This window comes from Panthera leo, chromosome F3 (assembly GCF_018350215.1).
Source record: "Panthera leo isolate Ple1 chromosome F3, P.leo_Ple1_pat1.1, whole genome shotgun sequence".
Classification (NCBI taxonomy): Eukaryota; Metazoa; Chordata; class Mammalia; order Carnivora; family Felidae; genus Panthera; species Panthera leo.
The window spans coordinates 42,995,047-43,008,204 of NC_056696.1; the positions used below are offsets into that span (position 1 = coordinate 42,995,047).

Below are 13,158 nucleotides of genomic sequence, written 5' to 3' on the forward strand. Positions count from 1 at the left end.
AGATCATGACCTGAGCCAAAGTTGGACGCTTATCCGACTGAGCCACCCAGGCAACCCCCAAAATCCTATTCAATTTTTTAAGGCCCCACTCAAATGAAACCTCTTCTACAAAATCTTCAATGATTGTGTTAACTAGGAAGAAAAGATGAATTCAAGAGACTATAGATAGACTCATATTCAGTTTACAGATTCAGTAATAGAGACATGTATTTATTCTTCAAATTGAAAAAGTAAAATTGGATCCCCATGTTACAACATACACAAAAATCACTTGCAAATGAGCTAAGGGCTTATATGTGAAAAGGACGTCTTTAGAACTTTTAGGAGAAAATATATGAGTATATTTATGACCCCCAAACAGGGAGGAATCTCTTTAAAAAAAAAAAAAAAAGGAAGTGAAACATAAAGAAAATAGTTAATAAATCTGACTTCATTAAAAAAACTTCTGAAAAAAAAAACTTCTGTTCATCAAAAGACAACATTAAAAAACTGAAAACAAGGTATAGATTTGAAGATTGGTAATACATAATAATCAAGAAGGATTAATGTCCAGATTATATACAGAACTCCTACAAATGGACAAGGAAAAGACTAACCAATAGAAAAATGGGCAAAAGATATGGACAGGCAATTCATAGGTGAGTAACCGTAGTCAATAGATACGAAAAAATGCTCGACCTTACTCTTAATCATGGAAATAGAAATCAAACCACCATAAGAAATTCTCACATCTATCAGGTTCATTTTTTAATAGTCTGACAATACCAAGGGTTGGCAAAAATATGGAGCAAGACACTCCTATACACATTCGTGAGGAGTGTATATTCCCACAACCACTTCGGAGAGCACTGTGTTATGATCTGACAGCATTGACAATGTGTTTGTGACCCAATAATTCTACTCCCTGGAGTTCACAAGTACAAGAATGTCAATGGCAGCACTGTTTGTAACAGTAAACGACTGGAAACACCTTAGTATTTATCAAAGGAGGAGGCGAAAAAAAAAATTGTGGTATGATCATTACAATTATGGGCTGAGTTGTGCCCCCCACCCATTAATGTGTGCAAGTCCTACCCCCTAAGCATCTCAGAATGTGACTCTATTTGGAGACAGGCCTTTTACGGAGGTGATTAAGGTAAAATGAGGTCATGGGAGTGGGCCCTAATGCATTATGGCTGGTGGCCTTATAAGAAGAGATCAGGGCACAGACAACTTACAGACCGAGGGGTCAGGACACAGCAAGAAGGATGCCATGTGCAGGCCAAGGAGAGGTATCAGAAGAAACCAAATCTGCCAACACCTTGATCTTGTACTTCTAGCACCCAGACCGGTGAGAAAACAAAGTTCTATTGTTTAAGTCATCCAGTCTGTGGTATTCTGTGATGCCAGCCCTAGAGAAGCACACTTGCTGTATAACAATTAATTCTACAATTTAATATATTACGATACAGTATTACTCCACAATATTGAAAATTAACTAACCATATGTGATTTAACATGGTGGAACTTCACAAACAATGAGGAAAAAATGCAAGTTGCAGAATACATACAGTTTGATGCCATTTACAAAGATTTTAAAAGCATAAGATTCTGAGGGAATATATACATATATAAATCCTAAGGGTCTAAAGAAGTGCATGGGAGAGGTAAATACCAAATTCAGAATAGTGGTTCCCTATGGAGTTGAAGGAGGGAGATGGGACTACTATAGGAAACCTTTTTGTAACAGGTAAAGTATCGTTCTTTAGGAAAAGTGGGGGGGGTTGCCTAGGTGGCTCAGTCAGTTCAGTGTCCAACTTCGGCTCGGGTCATGACAGCACAGAGCCCGGACCCTGCTTCGGATTCTGTGTCTCCCTCTCTCCCTGCCCCTCCCTGCTCGCACTCTGTTGCTCAAAAATGAGTAAACATTAAAAAAAAAAAAAAAAAAAAAAAGGAAGAGTTACGGGGAAAAGATTAGATTCTTCTTTATACTTTTTTTTGTATGTGTGAAGTAGCTCATTATGAATTTTTAAGAAAGGCTATAATAACGCTGACTTCCAATTCCTTTAGAACTACCAGGGACTCTAGAAAAATCATCTCATTTAGCCATTTTATTCACAGACTGGGAAACTGTAGAACTGTGTAACTTTCTGGTTTCTAGAAATAGCTAGACTAAACCCAGGTTTCCTGTCTCTTTATTAAATAAACAGTTTTTGAGTATAGTTCTTAGGGAAGGAAGTGAGGATCACTGAGTTAGTTATGAGCTTAAGCTAATTTCATTTTCTTTTTAAGTGCATTTGATGAGCAGAAGAAATGCTATAGTTATGGCTTATTTTCATTAGAGCAAGTCATGTGATGAAGTTTTATGAAGTCCTTGGGAAAGGATAGCAAAATGTGTCCAGATATTGACCACAAGTAGGTAGAATCATTTGTGGTTTAAGAACAACATTCAAGCATGAATGATTAATCACGAATTAATATCAACCATGACAGGAAAAGCTCTATTCTTAACCATGTCCTATTCAGCGTATTTATCAAGACTTTCAGTGAAGACACGTTAAAGATCTTAATCAAAATTTTTGCAAAATGTAGAAGAACTAATCCCTCTCAACCTTCCAGGCATGGTTAAGTGCAGCTCATCAAGCATTGCACTTACCACATCCTCCCACCCAAGTACTAACCAGGCGTGACCCTGCTTAGCTTTTGAGATCAGATGAGATTGGTAACGTTCAGGGCGGTATGGCTGTAGACCCACATTCTCCTAACCTGGACTGTCTGAGTCCTCCACTAGACAGATTCCAGGTGTTGTTTTGGAATCTTCTAGGTTGGTGTTTGGCACACAGTAGGTGTTCAACAAATGTTTATCTTAAACAAAATGAATTGCATCACAGGATCATAATCCCAAGAGTCCAGGAGGCAATAGGAAGAGACCTAAACTAACCGGATACTATCTGAAAGATACAAAACAAACTCCTGTTTGGGAATTAAACGAAAAAAGCACTCAAATTGATTGCATAAAAAGAGAGGGGAAACAGTGGAGACTGGTTCACCTAAAAAAGCCCCTCCCCTCTAATTTTTGAGAGAGGTGGTTGCTGACTTCAAGCTCTTTCAGAGCAACTGTGAAAAGGCATTACTTTTGCGGCTCATTTGCAGAGACCTAGATCTCCAGCTCTGCGTAAGGTTATGCCAGAAATAGAGCAAGGTGCAATGTGCAAATTAAGGGGGGGTGTCATTGCCCTATTTTATTTAGCATGGGTTTGTACCCAGTTCTGGGAACCACATTTTAAACAGAACAAACAGGTACTTGTTCAGAAGATGGTGACCAGGGTGGCTTGAAGCCATGTCAAGTAAGAAATAGTTGAAGGCTGTGAGATTTTTAGCTTGCAGAAGAACAAGGCACAGGGTTAGAGATGGGACATGGTAACTGTCTTCAAATGACTGAACAGTATTCATATGGTAAAGAATGAAGCCTTACTCTATGTGTCCCAAGTGTAGAAATGAAACCAACGGAAACTGCAAAGTAACATACTTCAGCTCAGAAAATCCTCTAATATTTAGAATTATCCTGAAATCAATGAGAGGAGGTATTTGGGAGAGAGAATACCATTTGGCACCTTCTGAGGTGGAAGTTGGCCAACCTGAGAGGTTTGTGGCAGGAGCTTTTATATTGGGACTCGACCGGGTTGCTGATCCAAAGAAGCTCCACCTCCCTCGTTCTTTGCACCTCTTCCAGCATTTATCACATATCTTGTTGTTATTCGTGTATATCCTAGTTCTATTTCCCCCAATGAGCGACAACACTAAGATGCTGTTTGCCCTCTGCAGCCACTATCTCTGGGGAATAAGAATGAATACGTTAACTTTGAGAAACAGAGGGAATGGTGTTTTTTGGAAGAGCGGAAGGCTTCCTCTGACTACGCTATTAGGTTTCTTCCATCCTCGATTTTTGACGTCCTAGGACACATCTGTAAATACCATCAGACTCTGCGAGCTCCTCAAACGTTTTCTCTTGAAACTTCACAACTCAGTCTTCCAAGTCCTGCGACTCTCTCCCCGGACTGGCCTCTACTCTATGGTGGGGAGACCGCAGTCTTTCTGCCTCTCTAGCCCTCCAGTGGCGTCTCTATGGTTTCCGGAGGCCTCACCGGAAGCCCTGGTGTGAGATGGGTTCAGGAGGCCGGAAGTTGCGCCTTCACTACTCGCCGTTTCAAAATGCTGCTGAGGCCTTAGGGCCTGAGACTGACGCCCCCTCCCCCCCCCGGGCTCGGCGGGGGAGCGACTCATGGAGCGGCCGTAAGGTGTGGCTCTTGGGTTTCGGCGGCCGGGTCCCGGGCGGCTGGGGGCTGGGAGGCGGGGAGCGGGCGGCGGTACGTTCAGTTCGGCGGGCCTCGGAGCCGGGGCAGCGGGCGGGTGGAGCTTGAGGCGTGGGTGGCGGCGCGGGCGGAAGAAGGGCTGGTGGGGGAAGGGTTCTGCGTTGAGGCCCCGCGGAAGGTAAAAATGGAGGTAGACTGACGTGCTTGCTGCAGTTCGGCCGGCTGGTTTACAAGTCGGAAATCGAAATCGTCGGTCGACGATGTTTTTAACTGGACGCAAAATTGGAGAAATACTGAGGCCCTTTGGAGGAAAGAGATGGGCGCAGAGGGAGGCGGGAAGAGTGACACTGAGGTGTCCCAAGAATTGAAGGTAGTAACTTTCAAGGGCTTGCGCGCCATCTGTGCCCGATGCACTCGAGTGCTTGTTTGAAGAAGGCTGGTTTTGGGGCCACACCCAGACCCGCCCAAGCAGAACATCCGGAGATGGGGCTCCGGAATATATATGTTCATCAGCGCACCCCCCAACTGAGTTTTGTACACCGTGAAGTTTGAAAACCACTGTCTTAAAGCGACACCCGGAGAGGATGCTATTGCTCTGCCCCGTCATTAGGAAATCTCTGTGTTGGTGAGGAAGCCCCTTCACGCTGAACAAGTATCTGTCAAACGTACTTGGTGCCTTTGGTGGGAAGTATTACTACCTTTTGGTTTAGGTGTTGTCTCCTCCCTCCTTCTATCAGGAATCTCTTGATACGAAAAGGCAATTGAGTTTAAAAGTGTTTATTTCACAGTATTTTGTTTGACAGTACCGGTTACGATCACACATTTTCGTTGTTTGAAATAAATAAGTAAGTGCCTGAAGTTAAAAAAAATGCACACAATACAGAAGTGTGTACAGTTTTAACTGTTCATCAGCCCTAACGGGGTCTCTCCTCAGGCTAGCTGCTGTTAACTGCTTGATGTTAACATCCGTCCTGATTTTTCCCTACAGTACTCACATTTTTAAACAACAGTGGGGTCACATTGTACGTATTGTGTATGCACCTTACGTTTTTAAGATGATAGCAGGGACACCTTCCATCCAATATACGTGTAAGGCTTTCTTTTAAATATTTGCACAGTATTGCGTTATAGAGTTTGTACAACAATTTTGTTCCTCATCAGTTCCTCATGGATGGAGTTTTAGGTTGTTCCTGGCCCGTTGTTTGTTTTGCAAACTATGTAGGAGTATACTCTTGCTACACACTTGACCTTTGTAGGTGCCTAGCAGACTTTGTAAGAACTGAAACAACATCTGAATAGAACAGTAGTTATTTTTTTTTTAAGTTGTTTTTATTACTTTCAAGTATGTAGTTGAAAGAGAATCAGACAGTACTGTTTAGTAGAGGCCCTTAGGGCTTTAAAGAATTAAGAATGATTATTCCTGCTAACTTCTGACAAGAAGTCTTTAATTCAGTCTTAAAATCACAGTTGTCTTCAAAGGTAGAAATTTGAAGATGAGGTGTAGGAATCTCTTGGACTACATGTCGGCTGAAACCAGGCTTGCATTATCATTGAGAGATGAGTAAGACAATTTCGATCCTCTGTGGTTTCAGTCCAGTAGAGGACACAATAAAAACCTAAGTGGTAATAGAGGTGCTCTGGTGACATCTTCCCTTGGAGAATCAGAAGGCCTTGACCAAGGAAGTGATTTTTGACCTGGGTAGAATAGGAATTGTCAAGAGTAGAAAATAGATCACAGAAGAGGAGAAAGGACAAGCGCCAAGGCAGTGGGTTTCCAACTTTTTAAACAATGATGCCCAGTAAAAAAAAACGTTTTATGTTGTGACCCAGTACACACAGGATGGGTAATGAATGGTTAAGCTCTGGCTCTGCAGCCAGAGTGCTTGCGCTCTAAGACCACGATTTTCAGCAAGTTAGTGTCTTCTCTGCCTCCGTTTCCTCTTCTGAAGTGCGGACAATAATATATTTACCTAATAGGATTTCTGTATGGATTAAGTAAGTTATTGCAAAAAAGTGCTTTAAAGAGTGCCTGATACAAAGGTGCTTAACTGTGTCGTGTTGGCTTTTTTTCAATAACAGAAGCAGGTTCCACAAAACAAAACTTAACCTTTGTTATTTACTTTTATTTTCTATTGTGTTCTGTTTCATTAATAGAGGGGAGGGATTAAGACCAACTGGGGTACAACTTGTAGTTTGAAAAACTCAGTACTAAAAATACCTCGGAGGTGAGTGATAAAAGGGCTTACGGATTCAAGAAACTGAGTTCATCATTCATCATGGTAGATACTGAGTGGTGGAAGTGGAAACTTGAAGTGGAAACCGAGGTGGAACGGAGAGAGTAAGTTGGAGACAGATCACGGAAGCTGATGTACACATACCCAGTGAAGGGAGGGGAGTGAGTTTCTGGAAATGAAAACGCCTTGTGAGTCAGCTCTATAGACCCGTGTGGGATAGTCCTTCACTCTTGAGATGCACTGAAAAACCAGGGTATTTTGGCCTGCCCTGGGCTGTTCCTAGTTCTGCTGTGTTGTGGACCAAGGTGGTGGGATGACTTCCTTTTCAATAAACACATCTCTCTTGAGGAAGAGTCCTTTTGTTTTTTTTTAATTCCTATTTTCTTTTTTAACTTGAGATATAGTTAACACACAGTGTTGCATTACTTTTAGGTGTAGTGTAGTGGTTCGACAACTCTGTATGTTATGCTATGCTCGCTACAGGTGCAGCTACCATATATCACCATACAACGCTAGTATAATACCATCGACTATATTCCTTATGTGGTACCTTTTATCTGTGTGCCTTATTCATTCCATTCCTGGAAGCCTGTATTGCCCACTCCCCTTCACCCATTTTGCTCATCCTTCCACCTCCTCCCTTCTGGCAACCATCACTTTGTTCCAGGGAGAGTTTTTTTGAAAGCAAGAAAAAACTGCAAAAAGGACTTTGTTCCCTCGTTCATTTAAAAGTAGGCAAATTCTTTTCAGCTTTTTATACTTCTTCCTGAGGTTCATTATTAGCTGTAAAGAAACAAACTTCCAGAGAGCCAAAACAGTACCAATTAGTGATGTAGATTCTTTTTTTTGTAACTGGAGTGTTTCCTAAGACTACTAGTTTTTTCAAGATGCAGGCAATAAACAATGTTTGTGATTTCTTTCCATTTGGTGTATACCATTTAATAAAGTAAAACCTCTTGTTCTAATTCAATATTTTTTCTATTTTTCTCAACGTTTTAATGAAATATTGTTTAAAACGTTCTTGAGGGAGAGCAAGAGTGAGTGGGGGAGGGCAGAAAGTGGAGGGAGAGAATCCCAAGCAGGCTCCACACAACCCTGTGCAGGGCTCCATCCCGCAAACAGTGAGATCGTGACCTGAGCCAAAATCAAGGGTCAGATGCTTAACTGACTGAGCCACCCCGGGGCCCCATTAATGAAATTAAAAAAAAAATTTTTAATGTTTATTTCTGATAGAGCACAAGTGGGGCAGGGCCAAGAGAGAGGGAGACACAGCTAAGCTGTTAGCACAGAGCCTGACGTGGGGCTTGTGAATTCGGACACTTAACTGACTGAGCCACCCGGGTGCCCCCTTTAATGAAATATTTTAAAGCATATCACAAGTGTGTCATTTTACCTTTAAATATGTTAGGATGTATATCTTACCAGGTCAGGATTTAAAAAAAAAAATTACCATAGTGCCTTTTTACTACAATTAACAGTTTCTTAATTAACCTAGTATGTAACTCAAAATTTCATGATTGTTTAGGGAAAAATGGCATTTTACAGATGATTTGTTTGAATCAGGACCTGAATGAACAAGATACACACGCTGTGTTAGGTTTATGTTTTTTAAGTCTCTATGATGGTCTCCCCCCTTAAGTGTATTCCGCCACCAGAGATCCTGTAGAATTTCCCATGATCTGGGTTTGGGTAATTATTTGCTTTTGGTATTACTTATTCCTTTACTCTCCAGTTTTCCTACAAACATGTAGTTAGTAGTTAGATCTAGAAGCTTGTTTCGTTGTTTTTTTGTCAGGAATACTTCGTAGGAGGTCGGAGCTTCTAGGTCCTTCCTGTTGCTTCACATCAGGAAGTATACGATGTGTGAATGATGCTCTTTTAGAGAGTTTTGTCAGTGGTCAAGTGCTCTCAGCCTTCTCCATGTGTTTTAAAGTTCCCCCTCCCCCAGCCTTTTACTTTAATGGTTTAGCATCTATTAATGATTGTTGAGGAGGTGATGCTTAACCTGAGACTAAAAGGTCTAGGATGAGTTGGTCTTGCGCAGAACTCACACTGCTATAAATGAAGGAACGATGTGTGCAAAGGCCCTGAAGCAGGAAGTAAATGCTCTGAGAAACTAAAAGATCAGTGTGGTGAGGTGCAGGGAGCATGGAGAAGAACATGAGGTACAAGAGGAAAGACTGGCAAGACTGGGGCTAGGTTCTGTATTTATCTTTAGAGCAATAGCAAGCTATGGAGCAGGGCTTGGCACTGTAGGATTGGTTTTGTTTAATTTTTTTTTTTTTTTTTAATCCTTCTAGCTGTAGTGTGGAGTTTGGTTTGAAGGCGGTTAGACCAGTTAAGAATCTATTTCAGTGATGCATGCGAAAAATAACACTTTTTGGTTTGGGGAAATGGTCATGTAGATGAAAAGAAGGGTGGTTTTGAAAGATTTAGAAGTAAAAATTGATCAGGTTTCATGATGTGAGAACAGGGGAAGAGGGAGACACAATGACTTCTGACTTTCTGGTTTGAGTAACTGAATGTAACTACTAACTGGTAGCATAGTGGAAAAGGATAAACTTTAGACTTGGGCAAGTTATTTGACTTCTTTAAGGCTGAGCTTTCTCATGTAAGGAGCAGGTAACAGTACCTAACCCTGCTGTAATCAAAAGAGATTCCAAGGGGTGCCTTGGTGGCTCATTCGGTTAAGTGTCCGACTTCAGCCTAGGTCATGATGTCACCATTCCTGAGTTTGAGCCCCACGTTGGGGTCTGTGCTGATAGTTCAGAGCCTGGAGCCTGTTTAGGATTCTGTGTGTGTCTCTGTCTCTGCCCCTCCTCCATTCGCACTCTGTCTCTCTGTCTCTCTCAAAAATAAATAAACATTAAAAAAAAAAAAAAGATTCCAAGTGGGAAAGGGACAAGATCTTGCTTTGGATTCAGAGCTTGTCATTTGACTCCATTTCTCACATATGCCTTGAACAGTGCCTTTGCTGGTATTTGCTTTCCCATTCTTTCCACTATTCTGCCATTTTAAAATCCTTCCACTCCTGTCTCCATTCCCTCTCAGTCCTCCTTTGCCTTGCAATCAAAAGCACTGTGTCCTACACTTAACTTCCATGGGCCTTAAAGCAATGCCTTTTTTATGGCACAACACTTTTTACCGGGTGTTAAAGCAAAGTAGGAAAGGCTTATTGAAGTTTAAATTCTTCAGACCTGTCAAGTGGTTAATTCTTGTTCCCACCAAGATGCTGCATGACTCCTGGCTCCCTCCCAAAGTCATCCGTATAGGAACTGTAATAGGAAAATGCCGTGAAAAATAAATGCATGAGGTAGGCTGTTTTGAACTTGTGTGTGTGTGCATAGATGGGACAGTGTTTCATCTGGGACAGGAGTCAGCCAGGTATGGCTGTAAGAGAATAAAACCATGGGGGAAGGGAACTGCTGGAATACTACTGTAGTTTCTCCCCTGCCTCATTACCTTGGAGTTAACCTTTTTCTACGCTTGTGACTCGGTGCTCTAGTCCAGCTTTCCTCAAGAGTGAATTAGGGCATTTCAGAAGCATACACTTGTGTGAAGTTGATGAAAAACAGGAGATGACTGACTTTAGACCGTCACTTCTCTGTCCCTTACCTTCTTAAGCCTTAGGTCTCCCGAATCCTATCCTAATACTGCTTCTCCTTGGAGAACAGAGGGTAAGTCTTTGATCTGGGTAGTGATGGCATGGGGTGGAGAGTGATTGTGGTTTCCTGGTGTTTGGGACTTTCTACTTTAGTAGTAGTTCTTCTTTTAAAGGTTTTATTTTTAAGTTATCTGTACACCCAACGTGGGGCTCAGATTTATAACTCCCAGATCAAGAGCTGCACGCTCTACCAACTGAGCCAGGCAGGCACCCCTAGTACTTATTTTCTACCTTACTCCAGCTTACTGCAGCCCTTGTGGGCTGGAATCTGGCCTTGCCCCATATTCTTTGCCTGTCAGGGTATCTGCTATCCTCTAGGGAAAAATAAACAGAGACAGTTGAAAAGCACAGGTATTTCAAGAGAATAATGTATAAGTTTCATTGGAACAAGCAATAGAACAGATGGACCAAGAGTTTAAAGCTAGACTGGTAATTATTCTAAAAGAAATAGGGAAGATCTTAACTTGAAACATGAATAAGCAGGGACTGAGAGAACCAAGTGGAAATAGTAGAGTTGAAAAATGCAGTGGTTCAAATAACAGAATGGATACAGTTAATGAATTAGAGCTCCAGGTTGAGAAAATCTTCCAGAACAAAAGAAGGAAAGGACAAAAAGAAAATATAAAAGAAAAACTAAAAGGTAAGGAAAATAGATGTAGAGGTACTCACATCTAAATAATAGAGATTTTTTAAAAAATTTTATTTTTTAATTTAATTTTTTAAAGATTTTTTTAAAAAATGTTTTTAACATTTATTTATTTTTGAGACAGAGAGCATGAACAGGGGAGGGTCAGAGAAAGAGGGAGACACAGAATCTGCAACAGGCTCCAGGCTCTGAGCTGTCAGCACAGAGCCCGGCGCGGGGCTTGAACCCACGGACTGCGAGATCATGACCTGAGCCGAAGTCGGACGCTTAACCGAGTGAGCCACCCAGGCGCCCCCTAATTTTTTAAAGATTTTATTTTTTTATTAATTTTTTTAATGTTTATTTTTGAGAGAGAAAGAGTGAGTGAGTGGGGGAGGGGCAGAGAGAGAGAGACAGAGAATGTGAAGCAGGCTCCAGGCTCTGAGCTGTTAGCACAGAGCCGATGTGGGGCTGGAGCTCAGGGACCACGCGATCATGACCTGAGCAGAAGTCGGACGCTTAACTGACTGAGCCACCCAGGTGCCCTTAAAGATTTTATTTTTAAGTAATACACCCAACATGGGGCTCAAATTTACAACCCTGATATCAGGAGTTGCATGCTCCACCAACTGAACCAGCCAGGTGCCCCTAAATAGTAGGAATCTTAAATAAAAATGAAAAGGAGGGGGCACCTGGCTTGGCTCAGTTGGAGGAGCATTTGACTGTAGATCTGGGGGTCATGAGTTCACCCCCACGTTGGGCATGGAGCCTACTTAAAAAAAAAAAAAATGGAAAGGGAGGACATCCTTGAAGAAATAGTGGGAAAAATAGTTTTCTTTTAGAATTCAAAACAAAAAGATGAATGTCCTCAGAGGGAAAGTTTCCTTAGAAGGCTGAAGATGAGAGATCAGGAAAAATTTGCTTCTAGTATCATTGTAATGAAACTTAGAAGTAACAAAGCAAAAGAAGCCTCAGAGAGAAAGAACAGATTACTACAAGGAACAAGAATTGAAACCAGTTTTGAACAGCATTACTAAATACAGGAAAACAAAAAAGTGTTTGCGGAGTTTTAAAGAGAAACTTAGAATCTTTTTTTTTTTTTTAATTTTTTTAGCGTTTATTTATTTTTGAGAGAAAGAGCATGAGGGGGAGAGGGACTGAGAGAGAGGGAGACACACAGTTGGAAGCAGGCTCCAGGTTCCTAGCTGTCAGCACAGAGCCCAATGTGGGGTTCGAACTCACGAACCGTGGGATCATGACCTGAACTGAAGTTGGACACTCAACCGACTGAGCCACCCAGGCGCCCCGAGAGAAACTTAGAATCTTATACCCAACCACATTCATTTAAATAGGAGGGGAATGATAAAAATATTCTCAGGTGTATGAAGTCTTGGAAGCCTTGCCATACAAAGACCCATATTGAACATAGTTCTGGATGAAGTACTGAGAGATTCAAATCTGAGACATGTTACAAGAAGATATATGAAGTAAAGGTGATTATAGTTCTTTGATATTTATTGTAAGGGCTAAGGCAAAAAAAGAAGAGAAAAATACATCTATTCCAGAATTTAAAGTCCAGGTGGTATCATGCTAAAGTTCTTGTCTTACTAGCAGGGTGATGGAGAGAGAATTTTTAAGAAAGGTAACATATTAGAAAGAAGCATAGGAAGAGTAGAACAGACGAATGCTAAGTCAAGGTGGTAGGAACAGATCCATATATATATTAATTACAGCGAATGGACTAAATTTACTAGTTAAAGGTAAAAACTGACAAGGTGGATTAACCCTCCCGGCCCGACCCAAAGTCCAGATACATGCTTTTTACAAGGGACACCCCAAAGGTTTAATGGCATTTAAAGATGGAAAGAAAAAGATTGAGAAAATACATACCTGGAAACCTAAAAGGAAGCTGGCATGACCTTACTAATGTTAGGTAAAATATACTTTAGGACAGTGTGTTAATTGGGGTGGAAAGAATTACTACATAACGATAATCACTATATAATGGCAGTATAGCGACAATAATATAATGACAGTTCACCAAGAATATACAGCAATTTAAAGCATGCATGCCTCTGATTAAAAGTCTTTAAAATAGATGATGCAGAATTGGTAGAACTCACACTGGGATAAATGGACAAATCCACCATTATAGTAGATTTTATTACATCTCTTAATTGTAGGTCAGGCTGATAAATTAGATGTGTAAGATTGTAAAAAGTCGACAGGCTTAACCTAACGTACATGGAGTTTTGCAAGCATATTTTATACAATGGTCACCAACTAGACCAGGTGAAAGCCTTAAAAATTTCAAAGAACTGGGGTGCCTGGGTGGTTTAGTCC

The 13,158-nt window shown here is 41.2% G+C and overlaps 1 protein-coding gene across 3 annotated transcripts in view; it reads left to right on the forward strand.

The window, feature by feature from the left end:
• Positions 1 to 4,147: 4,147 nt before the first annotated feature.
• MDM4 (MDM4 regulator of p53) overlaps positions 4,148 to 13,158 on the forward strand; it is a 38,852-nt gene continuing 29,841 nt past the window's right edge. For 2 of the 3 annotated variants that reach the window (XR_006198692.1, XM_042924665.1), the window contains exon 1: positions 4,148 to 4,277. The gene's annotated coding sequence lies outside the window, so the exon portion shown is untranslated. Of the gene's footprint in view, positions 4,278 to 4,462; positions 4,918 to 13,158 lie in introns of those variants that run through there. The other variant, XM_042924666.1, reaches the window with a different exon arrangement.